Raw genomic sequence first — 14,369 nt, 5'->3', positions numbered from 1 at the left:
GGGTCAGTGCATCCCTCAGAAAGGCCTGGCATGGCAATCCCAGGGATCTGATCTTAGCCTCACACCAGGTGATGCCACTAAAATCCTGCCAGGAATGCCAGCCTCACCTGCCTGGCTCCTCCCCTCTGCTCCCAGGGGACAGTGACTGCAGGGAGCTGCAGGCTGGGAATGACCCCCATCTGTGCAGGGAAGGATCCCTTGGGTTGGGAGGGACCTTAAAGCCCACTCAGTGCCAGCCCTGCCATGGCAGGGAACCTTCCACTGCCCCAGGCTGCTGCCAGCCCTGTCCAGCGTGGCCTGGGACACTGCCAGGGATCCAGGGGTGGCCACAGGGAGGAATTCCCTCCCCAAATCCCACCTCATCCTGCCCTCAGGCAGTGGGAAGCTTTCCCTGTCCTGTCACTGCCTATATCTGAGACAATCTCCCAAACCATTTGCGGCACTGATTCAGATGCTCCACTTGTCCCCAGGCTGCCTTGCTTTGACACCAGGGCAGCAGAAACGCCCCAGAGCTGCAGCAGGGTCCTGGCTGTGCCAGCAGGGTCTGGGCTGGGTGCTCAGCACCCTGTCCCATTCCCCGGGCCATTTCTACTCCCAAAGCCTTCATCAGCAGCTGCTCCCTGGGCTGAGCAAGGAGAGGCACACGCTGGGCTCAGCAGAGCGTGAGTAAATAACAGCCAATGTAAGAGAGCAAATTAAACCCCAGCAGGGCACTGGAAATGCCAGCAAATATTCCAGAATCTGTCTTCCTTCTGCTGAATAACTCTGCCTCTGGAGGCTGGAAGGGTGTCACGGTGTGTATTTATGAGGGGGTAATTTGTGTATTTATGTGCCTGGGGTAAAGGGGAAGCTGGCTTGGAAGATGTGGGTGCAGAGATGCTTTATAACACAACAGAAGGGAAAAGCAGTGGACACACAGCATGGGAAAAGGCAGGGAACAACAAGGGATGCAGGGATGCGCCCAAGAGCTGCTCCTGCCTTGCACCACGTGGCAAAAAGAAAGAGAAATGAGATGGGCCCAGCTCAGCGACTCTGTGTAATGAGAAATGGGCCACAGATGACAGAAATCTTACAAGAAATTAGAATAGGAAAGCATTGCTGGAGGTTAAAAATTAGGGGCACAAGGAAAGCTGGTGTTGGAAGACATGACGTGCAAGCACGGGCAGTGAGGGAGAGGCTCAGCCTGCCCTGGTGCCCCTCTGCTGGGGGATGATGGAACCCTGCTCCCCAGGTGTGTGCTGTGTGCTGAGGCCCCCCGAGCTGCCTGCCTGTCCCTGGCACCCGGGCTGAGGGGGCTCCTGCTGCTGCCAGGCTCCTGTGGGGAGACCAGCAGCACCCTTAAACTGCTCCTGCCCCGTTCCTGCCGCCGCCTGAGGGTTCCTCTGGGGCTCCGGGGCTTGTGGCCTTTGCCACACCAGGACTTCCCAGCTCTGCCAGTTTTGCTCCTCCCCTCCACGGTTCCGTGCACAATGTTGAGCACAGAAGTCACCCCTGTGTTCTGGATGGAGGCAGGTGCTGAATACACCCCCTGGCCTGGGAGGGACAGATGTGGCTGTGCTGCAGGAAAGCCTTGTCCTGTGCCCACTTTCTGTCTTAGCAGCACCTCCTGTGTCTGGCAGGCAAACCCTTCCTGCCTCGAGCAGCTCCAGCCCTGGGGGGGAGTCAAAGTGCTGAAGGAAGGATGAGGAGCCCAATTCCAGCAGGAATCTGCCTTCCCACAGGCTGCAGGCAGTGCTTGGCTCTGTGGACAAACACCTGCCAAGAGAAGCCTGAAGGGAAGAGATCCCAAACCACAGCTTCCCCCGTTTGCGGTTCCGTACACCATAAATGCCTTCCTGATGTTTTATCCCCTCTGTACTTCACTGCTGCTCGGACAGGAGTGAAAACTGAGAAAAACACAGATTTTCTGCTGAGTTCCCCTGAAAGCTGTGAGAGTTTGCAGTGTAAGGAACAGCTGGAGGAAACGGGCAGAGCCAGAGTGGCTCCAGGGACACAGACACCTCTGGTGAGAAAAATGAACTTTTTGAAGGGGAAGCTATTGCAAAACAAGGAGCAAGAGCCCCTGCAATGGCCCCGTGCCTCAAACACACATCCTGAGTGGAAACCCCAGCAGCTCCCTGGAGTTGAGACCTCCTGGAGCAAACCAGAGCTTGTTTGCTATTTATTATCTGTAACTTCTGACAAAAGAAACCCCAACAAGTCCAGCTTCTCCATCTGCACTCATGGTCTGCCCAGGACCACAGACCTGCTCCTCACACTGAGTATTCCACAAGGAGCAGCTGCACCCCAATCCTGAACATTTATTTCCAAGGGACATTCCAGGGCAGCTCTTTACCCCCTCCACACTAACCCAGGGATTACCAGCCAGAGCATCCCCAAATTTTGGAGGTGGACAGTACGACATGCTTCACCAGGAGCTGGGAATGATGCTGGCCACCTGCAAGCAACAGGGAGGGATGGATGGATGATGGATGGATGGATGGATGGATGGATGGATGGATGGATGGATGGACGGACGGATGGATGGATGGATGGATGGATGGATGGATGGATGGATGGATGGATGGATGGATGGATGGACGGATGAGCAGTAAAATGCTGCTGCCAGGAAAGGGAACTGAGCAGAGCTTAGGAGAAGTGAGAAAATTCCTTAGCCAGCAAGAGAGGAGCTGGCTGTGAACAGCAGATGAAACACTGTGGGTGGGACAGACCTGGTGACATTTCTGGGTGCTGGTGGACAAGGAGCAAGTGCTGGAGCGAAGCCCCAGCCTGGAGCAGCTGGTGGGGGCTGGAGCTGGCACAGGAAAAGGAGGAAACGCTGGTATTTTGGGCAGCAGGGGGAACTACCCAGTGTCCTTCTCCCATTATTTAACATTGATGGACTGCACTGTGATCCATACACTTGGAGGGACCAAGAAAGTCCAGTGCAAATGGAATTATATTCCTGAGGTGCCCAGACGTGCAGCTGGAGGCACAGCTAGCCCCAGCCGGGCTGCCTGACAGCAACAAGCCCTGTCCTGCATCCCTGGGCGTGATCGTGTCCTGGGGTTTCTCCAGCCCTGCGCTCGCTCTCGGTTTTCCCTGGATGGCGCCCCAGAGCCTTGCGGTGTTCCAGTCGTGTCTCAAGGCAGGAATTCCCCTTGCCGTCTGCTCTGCCTCCCACACTGCCTGCACTTCCCTGGAAAAACACCTTTCCAAAGCCTGCCGTGCCGATGGCAGGTGCTGAGGGGGGAAACAGAGCTCCCAGGCCATCCCCCAAAGCCGCACCATGGCTCAAGACACCCAATATTTAACGTACCCCAGCCAGGGTGCATGTGGCAGGTCCAGGGCAGGGCACGGGGCAGAGCAGCATCCCTAGAGAAGCACTGGGAGCACACTGGGAGCACACTGGGAGCCAGGAACCACGGAGGAACCGGGGCTCTGTCCCACTGTCCCACGCTGCTCCAAGCCCGGTCCAGCCTGGCCTGGAGCACTGCCAGGGATCCAGGAGCAGCCAGTGTTTTTGGGACATGCAGTGCCATTCCCTCCTGACACAGGGGTGTCCTTGCCCTTGGGTGCCCATCTCCAGGGTGGGATCAGAGCAGCAGCCCCCACGCAGGAGGGGACAGAGCCCACCCACCCTGCAGAGCCGTCCCCTTGTCCCCAAGCCCAGCAGTGCCACCTGACAGAGCAGCAGGTGCGGCCAGCCCCAGCCCAAGCCTGAAATCCGTGCTCCGGGGAGGACAGGCTGTTCCCACGGCTGGCTCCCGGGGGACGCGCCCGTCCCAAAGGCTTGAGGGGACACGGCAGCTCCCCGTTTGCAGGAGCCAGCAGGAACACGGCCTCCTGCTGCCCCCAGAGCCCTGCAGCCAGGGAAAGCTCGGTGGGAGCAGCTCAGCACTGAGCCCAGAGCCTCCCATGGCTCTGGGGCTGCAGAATCAGCGCTCCTGCCTGCTGGAGAGGCTTGGCTCGGCCAGGCTCCCTGTGCCAGCCAGGCACGGGTCAGATCCACGCTGCCTGGCCCCTTCCCAAGATCCGGGCTGCAAACAGCCAATGCCCTTCTAGGAGTAGTAAAACCACGGGAGAAAGCCAGCGGGGCAGCAGTGGGAAAATGGGAAAATTCCCTGCGGCGCGAGAAATGAGTGGGAAAAGAAAAGACCCTCAAGTAAATCAGCACAAGCAGAGAGGGAGCGACAGAGCACAGTGCAGAGGCTGGCACGGAGCAGGCACGGAGCAGGCACGGCGACGCTCCTCTTTGCGCCCCTGAAGCTGCCCCCAGCCCAGCAGAGCCCTGCCGGAGCGCAGAGCTCCCCTCGGCAGAGCCGAGGGCGGCGCAGCCACCGTGGCCCGGCGGGCAGCCCTGCACACTCACCGCGGGGCTCTCCCGACGCTCTCACGCCCGGCAGCCGGGCCGGCCCTCTGCCGCCGCCGCCGGGGCCATTGGGCTGCTCCTGCCCGCCGGTGGGCATGGCTCTGCGGGGGTGGGGCTTCTTCCCACGCCTCCGCTGTTAGCGGCGGAGCGAATCCCAGTTTTGCAATCCCGTTCCATAGGGTTTCATGTGTTCCCGTGTTTTCCTGCAGTCCCAGGGTGCCAGAGTGCGCGGTTTGCTGAGCCGGGGCTTTGCCAGCTGCGTACCCAGCCCCAGTCCCAACTGGGCTCGGCTTTCCCTCCAGCTCCAGTCCCCTCTCTCCTCCCTGCAAGGATCCCGTTCTCCAGGGCACTTTCCTTGCGTTCGTTTTCTCAATTTGCTTCATCTGCGGGGTATTTTTTCTATAAATTTTGAAGCCGTGGTGTAATCCTAGGATTTGGGAAAGGGAAACTTTGTTTATGTAACCCTGGACTATTTATTTTCAAGGTCTCCCCAGTACTCTCTTGCTCTGAGCCCTGAGGCTTTTCCAGATGAGAGCAAACAGGCAGCCCCATCCCTGCCTGCCCTCTGGCAGTGGGAGCCATTCCCTGTGTCCTGTCCCTCCATCCTTGTCCCCAGTCCCTCTCCAGCTCTCCTGGGCTCTGCCAGGTCTCTGAGGTGTCCCTGGAGCTTCTCCTCTCCAGGTGAGCGCCCCCAGCTCTGCAGGCAGACAGGTGCACAAACACAGGCGAGCTTTGCCAGGGCAAATTCCCACTTGGATTCCATAAAGCTGCAGCCACAAGCAGCTCCTGGTTATCCCAGCTCTGAGTGGGACATTTCCCCTCTCAGGGCGGTGGTGAGGCAGAGGAAGGCACAGACCTTTCCCTCCTGGCATTTCTTGGGCTCTGAGGATGGGAGAGCCCGCAGGACACGCAGGGCAGAGGCACCTGATGTTTCCCAAGGGAAGACCATCTGCTTCCTGTGCACCAGCTCATTACACACAGTAATTACAGTAATTAAACCCCCTTTATTGGCCCTGGCAGCGCAGGAGGGTTTGGCTGGGCAGGACACAGCCACACCAGCGTGTCCCAGAGCACTCTGCACCCGAGTGACCCCGAGCTGGGCTCCACTGCAGAGGGAAGGAACCTCACCGGCCCCGGAGGCTCTGCAGGGCTGCAGGAAGGCATTAACAGATGGAAACAAATATTATTAATATTTTACCGCCGCACTGCTCCTTCCTGTGCACAGAGCATCCCCCGGGACCCCGGAGAGGGGGGATGTGGGGCTGGGAGGGGGCAGTAACCCAGGGGAAGAGGGGAGTGTATAGCTGCGGGGCAGCACGAGGCAGCCATCCCAAAGAGCCCCGGCACGGGATCCTGCGGGCAGGGAAAGGGGGACACCCGGGATCGCAGAGGCGGTAGCGTCCCGCTGCCACATTCCATGGGAGAAGAGCACCATCTATGGACTCCTCCGCAGCTCTCGCTCCGAGCTGCTCGGGGCTCCGCAGCTGCTCGGGCTGCTGCTCCGTCCCACGGCCAGGGGGTGCCCAGAGCGCCTCGTCCCTGCTCCGTGCCCCGGCTGCGGTACGCGCCCGTGGGATGCTCCCGAGGGTGCCCATCCATCCCGGGCAGGCTGGACGGGGCTCGGAGCCACCTGGCGCGGTGGAAGTGTAAAACCCCTCGGCCCAGCCCGATCCCCAAAAGCCCCGGGGTGTTCGGAGCAGGGCGGTGCCGGCCCTGGTGCCTCTGGAGCCTCCGGTGTCCTGCCTGCTGCTGCCGCTCTCCGGCCAAGAGATTGCCGCTGCTCCTTCGGCCTTCAGTTCATGCGGCCTCCGACTGTGGGGATGTGCCGCCCCCGAGTGCCGCCCCAAAGGCTGATTCCTGTTACAGCAGGCGGGGGCTGAGCGCTCTGGGGCATGTGCAGGGAGGAGAATTCCTTGGAACACTGGGGAGCAGCTCACAGGAAATGATAGCAGCACTTACTGGTGCAAAGAGATTGCCAAATCTCACAGCTGAGATCGGGGATGTGCACTGATGATGGATTCCAGGCTTCCAGCCTGGAAAATAGGGATCCCACAACTGCCCAGGCTCTGCTGCTTATTCCAAGTGTGCTCTGGGCTCAAGGCTTCAGCTGGGGTTGGAAAGGAGCGGCTCAGTGTCCCGCGTGGGAAATGGCACCTGTGGCCACTCGTGGGGATGATCCTTTTCTGCCCGTGGGGCTGGAAAAACCAGCTGGGTTAGGGCTGGGATTTCACATCTGGCCTCTGCTGATGCCAGCCCAAAGCTGGGATGCAAATGTTTGGAATTGTGCAGAAATTGTTTAAAGAGCTGGGATTTAAACTGGGGCTGGTGGTAATCAGCTGCCTTGCCTCTATGAATTTTGGGGCTGCCTTCTGAACCCCTGCTTGGATCCTGCCTTTTGATGTCTGTATTTGTAATGCTTGCAGAGGACAACAGGAAAGGGTCATCAGAACTAAAGTGAATAAATTGTCCTGTCTGCTTAATGAAAAATCCCAAACCACCACCACCAAAGGAAATAAGACCAGGATGTGTCAGATTCTGGGAAACGGAAATTGGGAAATCACAGGATTTCCACAGCAAGAAGAGACTTTTCCATTATTTTCTTAATCAAAAAAAAGAAAAAGAAAATATTTGTGGGTTTTTTTTAATGACGATTTAATTTCTTGGAACAGCCGGGTCTGGTGGAATGTGTCCCAGCCCGTTCCTTCCCAGCTGGGAACCGCAGATGGCAGCACGACCCTGGGATTGCCGCCTCGCTGCTCCTGCGGGACAGCAGCGCCACCCCAACGCCTTGCCTTGAAAACCCCGAGAAACCCAGCGGGAAACCGAATTTAAACTATTTGTGGACAAATAGGGCAAAATAAAAGGCAAAGTGCCGCGTCCTGCATGTGCATGCACGTTTAAGCACTTTTAATATTAAACTTTTAGCACTTTTTAATATTAAATGGGCTAATAGTTCAAGAAGCTTCTATTGCTTCTACCTAAAGGAGAAGAGGTTTTAAAATTTGGAAGAAAAGATTTGCTGTTACCCCTTTTACACAGCATCACTTCCAGCTCTGAGCTGGTGCCATGAAACGCTGCCTACAAAGAGTTAGTGGAGATAAAATTGCATAAATATAAATATAAATATAAATATAAATATAAATATAAACATAAATATAAATATAAATATAAATATAAATATAAATATAAATATAAATATAAATATAAATATAAATATAAATATAAATATAAATATAAATATAAATATAAATATAAATATAAACAATACATTAATTATTATAACTTAGATGTCAAATGGTCTCATTTTGCTGAGAAGCTAATTGTCATTATTTTGCTGAGAAGCTGCAGTGGGATTTGTGACACTAACGCTGTGCCAGATTGAGTGAGTGTATTTAAAAAAGAATGAAGAAACTCCAAGCTCATATTTATCTGCTTAAACAGATAAAATACTTGTCAACTCAGCAACACACAGGTGCTGGCAGGAACTTATCCTTTATTTGTTATCCATCAATTAAAAAACCCCCACACTTGTTAGTTCACATCTATGTGGCTTTTCCCCCCACATTGTTACAGAAAATCCAGTTATCTTTTTACAAAACTCTTCAAATACCCTCAGCAATAAAAGTGCTTTGAGGGTTATTAATTTGATTGAAAAATTACAAGCTAGACTGGAAAGCAGCTCTTTGTTGGAACAATAAGTGGGAAAGTCTTTGTTCTTGAGGTATTAAAATGCAAATGCTAAAAGCAAGAGGGTAGTGGTGTCATAAAAAGAAAATCATTATCTCAAAGGTGATTATTGCTTTACAGTTGTGAGTGATTTCCAAGTACTTCACATGCTTTTTCTCACTAATGGAAAATGACCTGTGTATGACTCCAATCACAAAAACAGCTTTGAAAAATCCTTTATTTAAGCCATCCAAAAATTATTTCTGCTCCATCTTAAAACCAAACAGTTCTGCTTCAAACGAGGGAGTGCATTTTACACCAGGCTGTAAAACTGTGGGGATACAGCCCGAAACCTGGGTGGAACCAGGCATGACAAGGCAGCAGCACATCCATCCTGCTTTTCTGCTGCTCTGAGGGTGGGTCTGTGGTCCCAGAAATGCTCTTTGCTCGCTGCATTACCCTGTGGAGCTCTTCAAGGGGAACGATATTTGTCCCTGGAGTGCCCCAGGAAGGGCTGGAGGTGGCACTCAGGTGGGCATGGGGCACAGGGGGGCTCGGGGCTCTTTTCCAGCCTCAGGCATTCTGGGATTCCAGGACTCCATTCCCGTGGCTTGGTTTTGCTTCCAGGGTCACAAATTTGGGTGTCTCTCCATCAAATCCCTGCTGTGCCAGGGGGGGAGTTGGGGTTTGTCCTCCCAGGGAGATGCAATTTGAGATGTTACAACTTCCAGGGAAAACACCTTGGGGAGAAATGTGATTTTCTGGAGCTGAATTGGTGATTCAGAGCCACCTTCTGCAGGTGGTCCTGGTGGGAGCTGGAGATCCTGCCCCAAAAATCCAACTCTTGTGTTCTATTCTCGCATCAGAAACCCAAGTGCAGCAGGACTGCGTAGTAGGATTCAGGACTCTCCTGTTCACCAGAACACAATTTATGGTATATGTGTGTGTATGTGTGTGTGTGTGTGTGTGTATGCCCTCTTTGCTGATAGCCTGCTGCTGGTTTTCATCCTTTAAAAAAATTTTATTTTCTGCTATTCAGACAACATGAAAAACATGGAGAAGTGGTGCAACATTACTCCCCACAGATTTTAAAATTACTTCACACAGGTTTTAAAACGATGACTTAATAATTTCAGGGATGTTCCTTAAAAGTTTCCTAATCTTCCTCAAGATCTTCCAGGGAGGAAGATCTCATCTTAATCCTTGTACTCTGTGAGTAACATTTGTGTTGCAAAGGCTCTGCACAAAAATCAGGGTGTCAGAAGCCACACATGTCAGAATGGAAACATTCTTTTTATTCAATGAGCAGTTTTTTCCTGTGTTTATTTGCTGGTCTGTATAGCAAATGTGTTTTTCCTTCTGACCTTTCCCTGCTCCTCTCAATAAACCCCCAGATAACTTTTGTTGCTCTGTCCAGCCGTGTGTGCTCTGTAAGGAAACAATCCAGATTAAGAAAAGTTTAATTCTGGCTCACTGGCAGCAAACTAAGTTGAAAACAGTTCCAAACTCCTACTGAACTTTGGGAAATTACTTTTCCATATACTCTGCCTCTATTTAAGTAATTGGAATAATTCAGGAACAGATAAAGCAGGATAACCAGCAGTAACAATGAGTAAATAAAGTGTTTCCAGGGCTACCACGGAAAGTGGAGGGAATTGAAAATGAATTGTGGAATGTTTCAAAAGAAACGCGCCCTGATGGATTTTAACTCTTTGCTGAAGAGACAGAAGTGTTGCTGTTCTCTGCCAGAGGATATTTATGGGCTCTCCCAGGTCTGGGTGCCTCTGGGGGCAGGAGAAGGCGCAGGGGAGCTCCAGCTGTGTGCCAGAGGCAGCTCAGGGCCTCTAATCTCCAGTCGGTACACACAAGATTAAAGATCCGCCCCGAGTTCTGATTAAGAACGCAAAGTTAAGAGATTAAATACCAGGAAGCCAAATTAAAGAGCTTTGAGTCAATCTCTGAACTCATCAAAGTTCCAAATTTCTAAGCTGTCATTACAACACAGGATTAGTGCAAAGCTTCCCTACCCTGATTTGATGTCCTTCCCTGGACAATGTGATTTATTCCCCTGTGCTCCCATAAACCCAGCTATTGTCTTGTCTGCAGAGCTCAGCCCACCTGGATCCCCCGGGGCTTTCCTGGCATTCCAGCCCTGCCCCACTTAACCTGGGGCCCACCATGGTCAGCATCCTCTGTGCTGCCCTGCTTGGTGACCCTGGAAAGGGCTCTGAGGCACCCACAGCATGGCCTAAAGGAATAAACACATCCCAAGGAATGAACATGTCCCAAAAAATAAATACACTCCAAGGAATAAACACATCCCAAGGAATGAACATGTCCCAAAAAATAAATACATCCCAAGGAATAAACACATCCCAAAGGAATGAACATGACCCAAAAAATAAATACACTCCAAGGAATAAACACATCCTAAAAAATAAATACATCCCAAGGAATAAATAAATAAATACCTCTCCCTTCCTTCTCACCTCTGGCCAGACAGATCCCAAAGATCTGGGAAATAGGGAGACATCAGAGTGGGATGAGGCCACAGTGGTTATTCACCTCCAAGTACCTGAAAATGAGCCTGAAATTCCAGAATTGATGTTCACACCTTTCCAGAGCCAGTTCTATCCAGGGTTTTCTATCCAGGGAGCAGCTGAAGCAAAGAACTGCTCTGAAAACACGTCCTGCAAGCTGCCACACTTGGTCATTTAAAGCTGCTACAGAATTGCATTAAAGCAAATGTCCCCCTGCTTTTCAGGATAATAAATCTTGTCCTTCCCATTTTTCATTTATGGAATTGGGATGTCTCAGCTACATTAAGATTGTGCTTTCCAGGGCTTTTTCCACAAAAGATAACTTAATAACGTTGCTAAATGCTGTGCTAATTAAAGCTTTCACTTGAAGTTACTCTCCCTTGTAAGGACACTGTGCCAAGTGAGCCATTTCCAAATTTGCATCTCAAGCTTAGAACTTTTTGTAAGAGTTAAGCACACAATTCCAAGCTTTTTGAACCCACTTTTTAACTTTCCCACATCCCTGTGCAGAATGTCTTATCCAGAACATCAAATTAAAATGTTAAATTATGGAGAGTTCTTTTTGTTTTTAAAGCAAAATTGGAACTTTTGTTCTTCACTGAATTTTATTATCCTCCTTTACAAGTGCAGTTACTATTAGTGGTTATTTAGTGTGGTTATTATCAATAGTTATTTAGTGTGGCCATTATTAATGGTTACTTAATGTAGTTATTACCAGTGTAATTTTACTCCTAAAAGCCATATCAGAGTGAAGCTTTCCATGCTCTGGAATTACTGGGATGGCTACAGACACAGCTGCTCTGTGTGGTGCCACCAACAAAAGGGGCCTGATCCAACGAGTGCCCAATCCTGCCCAGTGCTTCAGTGCCTGGAGCATTAATTCCAGAGGCTGTGGCTCTGAGTCGCTGCTTGCATTTGTGGCTGCATTAAAAGGCTGTTCACGTTTTCCCAGTTAAACTAAATTACTATTATTTCCTTCTCCTGCTCCCTCCCCCATCCAACTGTTGTTGTTTAATTAAGGACAGCGTGCTGCTCTTCAGTGGGTGTTTGTTTATAGCCTGATAAATGTCAGGAATATGCTCTGCTGGGAAGTCTTTTAGCTGGGAATACTCAGGTCCTTTTAAACACTAGTGCAGCTGTAAAAATAAAAATTGTTTTAAAACTCCTTTTCTGATGACTTTAAAATATTTTCATTATTAATTTAAAGGGAATGAGAAGTTCAAATTGTGTTTTTTACAACAGCTTTATTCTTGCCTTTTTTTCTCCTTTGTTTGTTATGGTTACTTGCTGGCAATCTGCATGTTTTGAACCCGGAGAGGAAAAGAGCACTTGTGATTTACAAGAATAGAGAATCTGCACAAGCTATTGCCTGTGGACACATTTATTTTTACTGGTTGTGAAGAGAACCTTTTCCAAAGCCAGCTCAGGCAGCAGCCTCTCCTCGGGGCCCCTGGGTGTCCTGGAGCCTTCAGCAGGCAGCGCTGGGGCTCCAGTCAGAGCCAGGAACATCCAGTTTCTCCGCTGCATGGCAAAATATCCGGTTGTGGTGTTGTTGGGTTTTTTGATTGGTTGGTTGGGGTGTTTTTGTGTTGTGTTTTTTTTTTTTTTTTTTTTTTTTTTTTTTTTTGGTGGGGCTTTTTTGTTGTTGTGGGTTTTGGTTTGGCTTTTTTTTTTTTTTTGCCTTTTTTTTTTTTTGGTTTTGGTTTTGGTTTTTTATTATTTTTTTGCATGGGGCTTTGTGGTTGAACCACTTTGAGGCATTTTACCTCAGCTTTGCCACGAAGATTTTACGTTGCTTTGCCCTTTCCTATGTATGGAGAAAAAGATTTCATGGCCCTTTACAAAAGTCAGTGCAGCTGCCGTGCTTAAATAACCTTAAAAACAAAGAAAACACTAATTGAGAAGGTGTCTAAATGCCTTTACTTTTTCAATTTCCCTTCATCGCCCTTCCCACAGTTAGGGAAAAGTTTGTTTGAGCCCTCGGTGCATTTTTGGTGGCGGTGCTCTCCCAGGGAGTGTCCCCTGCAGAGGTTCAGAAGGGTGGGGAGTGTCCCCTGGATCGTGCTGACTGATGGCCTGGCACAGCTCCAGTCCCCGAGCAGTGCCTGTCAATCTGCCTTTTCCCGGCACCTTTGTGCCACGAGGGGACAGCCACCAGGTGCTGGAGTCTTCTCCAGGTGCTGCTCAGTTCCAGACAGGTCTGTGGGACACAAAGCCCCGGGTTTGTACAAACCTACAGCCTGGCACACACATCCAGCACTTTGGGGGGTGCTGGCCATGACTTTGTTATTATTATTTAGGGAATTAAATAAGGAGAAGACAAATTAGTTCAGAAATTCCCCAGAGACTTTGCCATTGCCAAGTTTGATTCTTGGCTCTGCCAGCGATGACCTTGTTTGCTGAACACCTCTGGAATGGGTCACTGTGCAGTTTGCACCTGTGGAAATTCCTGGGAATGGTTTCCCTCTGCTTTCACTTGCCCTTTCTGCCTGGAGGGGATGGGAAGTGCCAGCTGCTTGCTTGGCTCTGCATTCACTCCTGAGCAGAGCTCAGCTTAATGTGCCCTGCCTGAGCTCAGCCTGGGCAGGCTTTCCCTGCCACCAGCACTGCAGGCTGAGCAGCTCAGCTTAAGGGCTGGAATAAATGATGAGTGCCTGAGAAGCTGATAGGAGAGACAAGACCGTTTTCATTCTCTCTGGGCAACCTGGGGGTTTTTAATGCATAGCTCTCCTAATGAAAAGCTGTAAATTCATGCTTCTCTCAGAGGTGGAGCAGCCTGCAGGTTCAGAGTGCTGAATTTCTAAGAGGCTGTTATCAATCACAGTCCTTCTGGTTTAGCCAAACTAAGACAGAAAACCTGGGGAGGAATCTATTTGCCATGAAATTCACAGAGCAGGTTTTCAGCTTGGTGGGAAGTCACACTCCTATCCATAACTATTGCATCTGGGACTTTATCTAAGTGTACAAATCCAGGGCCATCCAGCTCTTTCAGGGCTTTCTTGGGCCATTGGTTGAGGTGCAAAACCAAATTTGGCTCCATCTGTTTATGGGATTAGATTTCTGACCCAAGCACCATATTTCTTCCCTTCATCTGCATTTGACCTGAGCAACCGCAACAAAAAAATAGTTACAATTTCTTTATTTCCTTTATATCCAAAGAAAAACCCTTACAGGGATATCTACATCTCTGGTTTTGTGTGGGAGAACTGAGGGACCTCTCAGGACTCCTTTCAGTTCAGTTTTCTGGCTTCTCTGTGTAGGACATTGGAATATATTTAGAAAGAGCAGAAGAGGTCCTGTATGTGTGTGTGTATTTATACATATATAAAAAATTATTGTGCTCTTTCCAATAGCACTGGAAGGTCAGATTTGAGGGGAAATCCCCTTTACAACCCTTAACTCCCAAGGTGCCATTGGATTTCCTAAACAAAAAGCAAACCCCAACACCGCCTGAGTTGAATAAACATTGATCATCTATTAATATCAAGACTGGTATGTCTTGCTGCTGCTTTGGCTCTGGATCAGCATCATCATTTATTAGCATTTTGAAATAGCTCTGCAGAGTGGGTGATGCTCAAACCTGTACCTGAAAAATCTCCCCAGATCTCTCCACAGAGAATCTGGGAGGTGAGGAAAGCAGAAAAAAACAATCAGCCAAGATGGATGCAGGAAGTTGAGCCCCTCATTTTGCCCACTTTCTATGCATTTTGCATAAATCAAATGCCACATTTTAAGTCTGTGTTAGATCATCAAATAGCTCTTTTCAAAATGTCAGCAATTCGCTGCCCAATAGCCTGCCAAATAATATGTAA

General features: G+C 50.2%; 1 protein-coding gene across 1 annotated transcript in view; it reads right to left on the bottom strand.

Annotated features, from left to right (window-relative positions):
• SLCO2B1 (solute carrier organic anion transporter family member 2B1) overlaps positions 1-4,370 on the bottom strand; it is a 28,975-nt gene extending 24,605 nt beyond the window's left edge. The window contains exon 1 of the mRNA XM_063150263.1: positions 4,352-4,370. The gene's annotated coding sequence lies outside the window, so the exon portion shown is untranslated. The remainder of the gene's footprint in view (positions 1-4,351) is intronic.
• Positions 4,371-14,369: the final 9,999 nt, after the last annotated feature.

Source organism: Melospiza melodia, chromosome 2, assembly GCF_035770615.1.
Source record: "Melospiza melodia melodia isolate bMelMel2 chromosome 2, bMelMel2.pri, whole genome shotgun sequence".
Classification (NCBI taxonomy): Eukaryota; Metazoa; Chordata; class Aves; order Passeriformes; family Passerellidae; genus Melospiza; species Melospiza melodia.
This window is presented reverse-complemented; position numbering and strand designations above follow the sequence as displayed.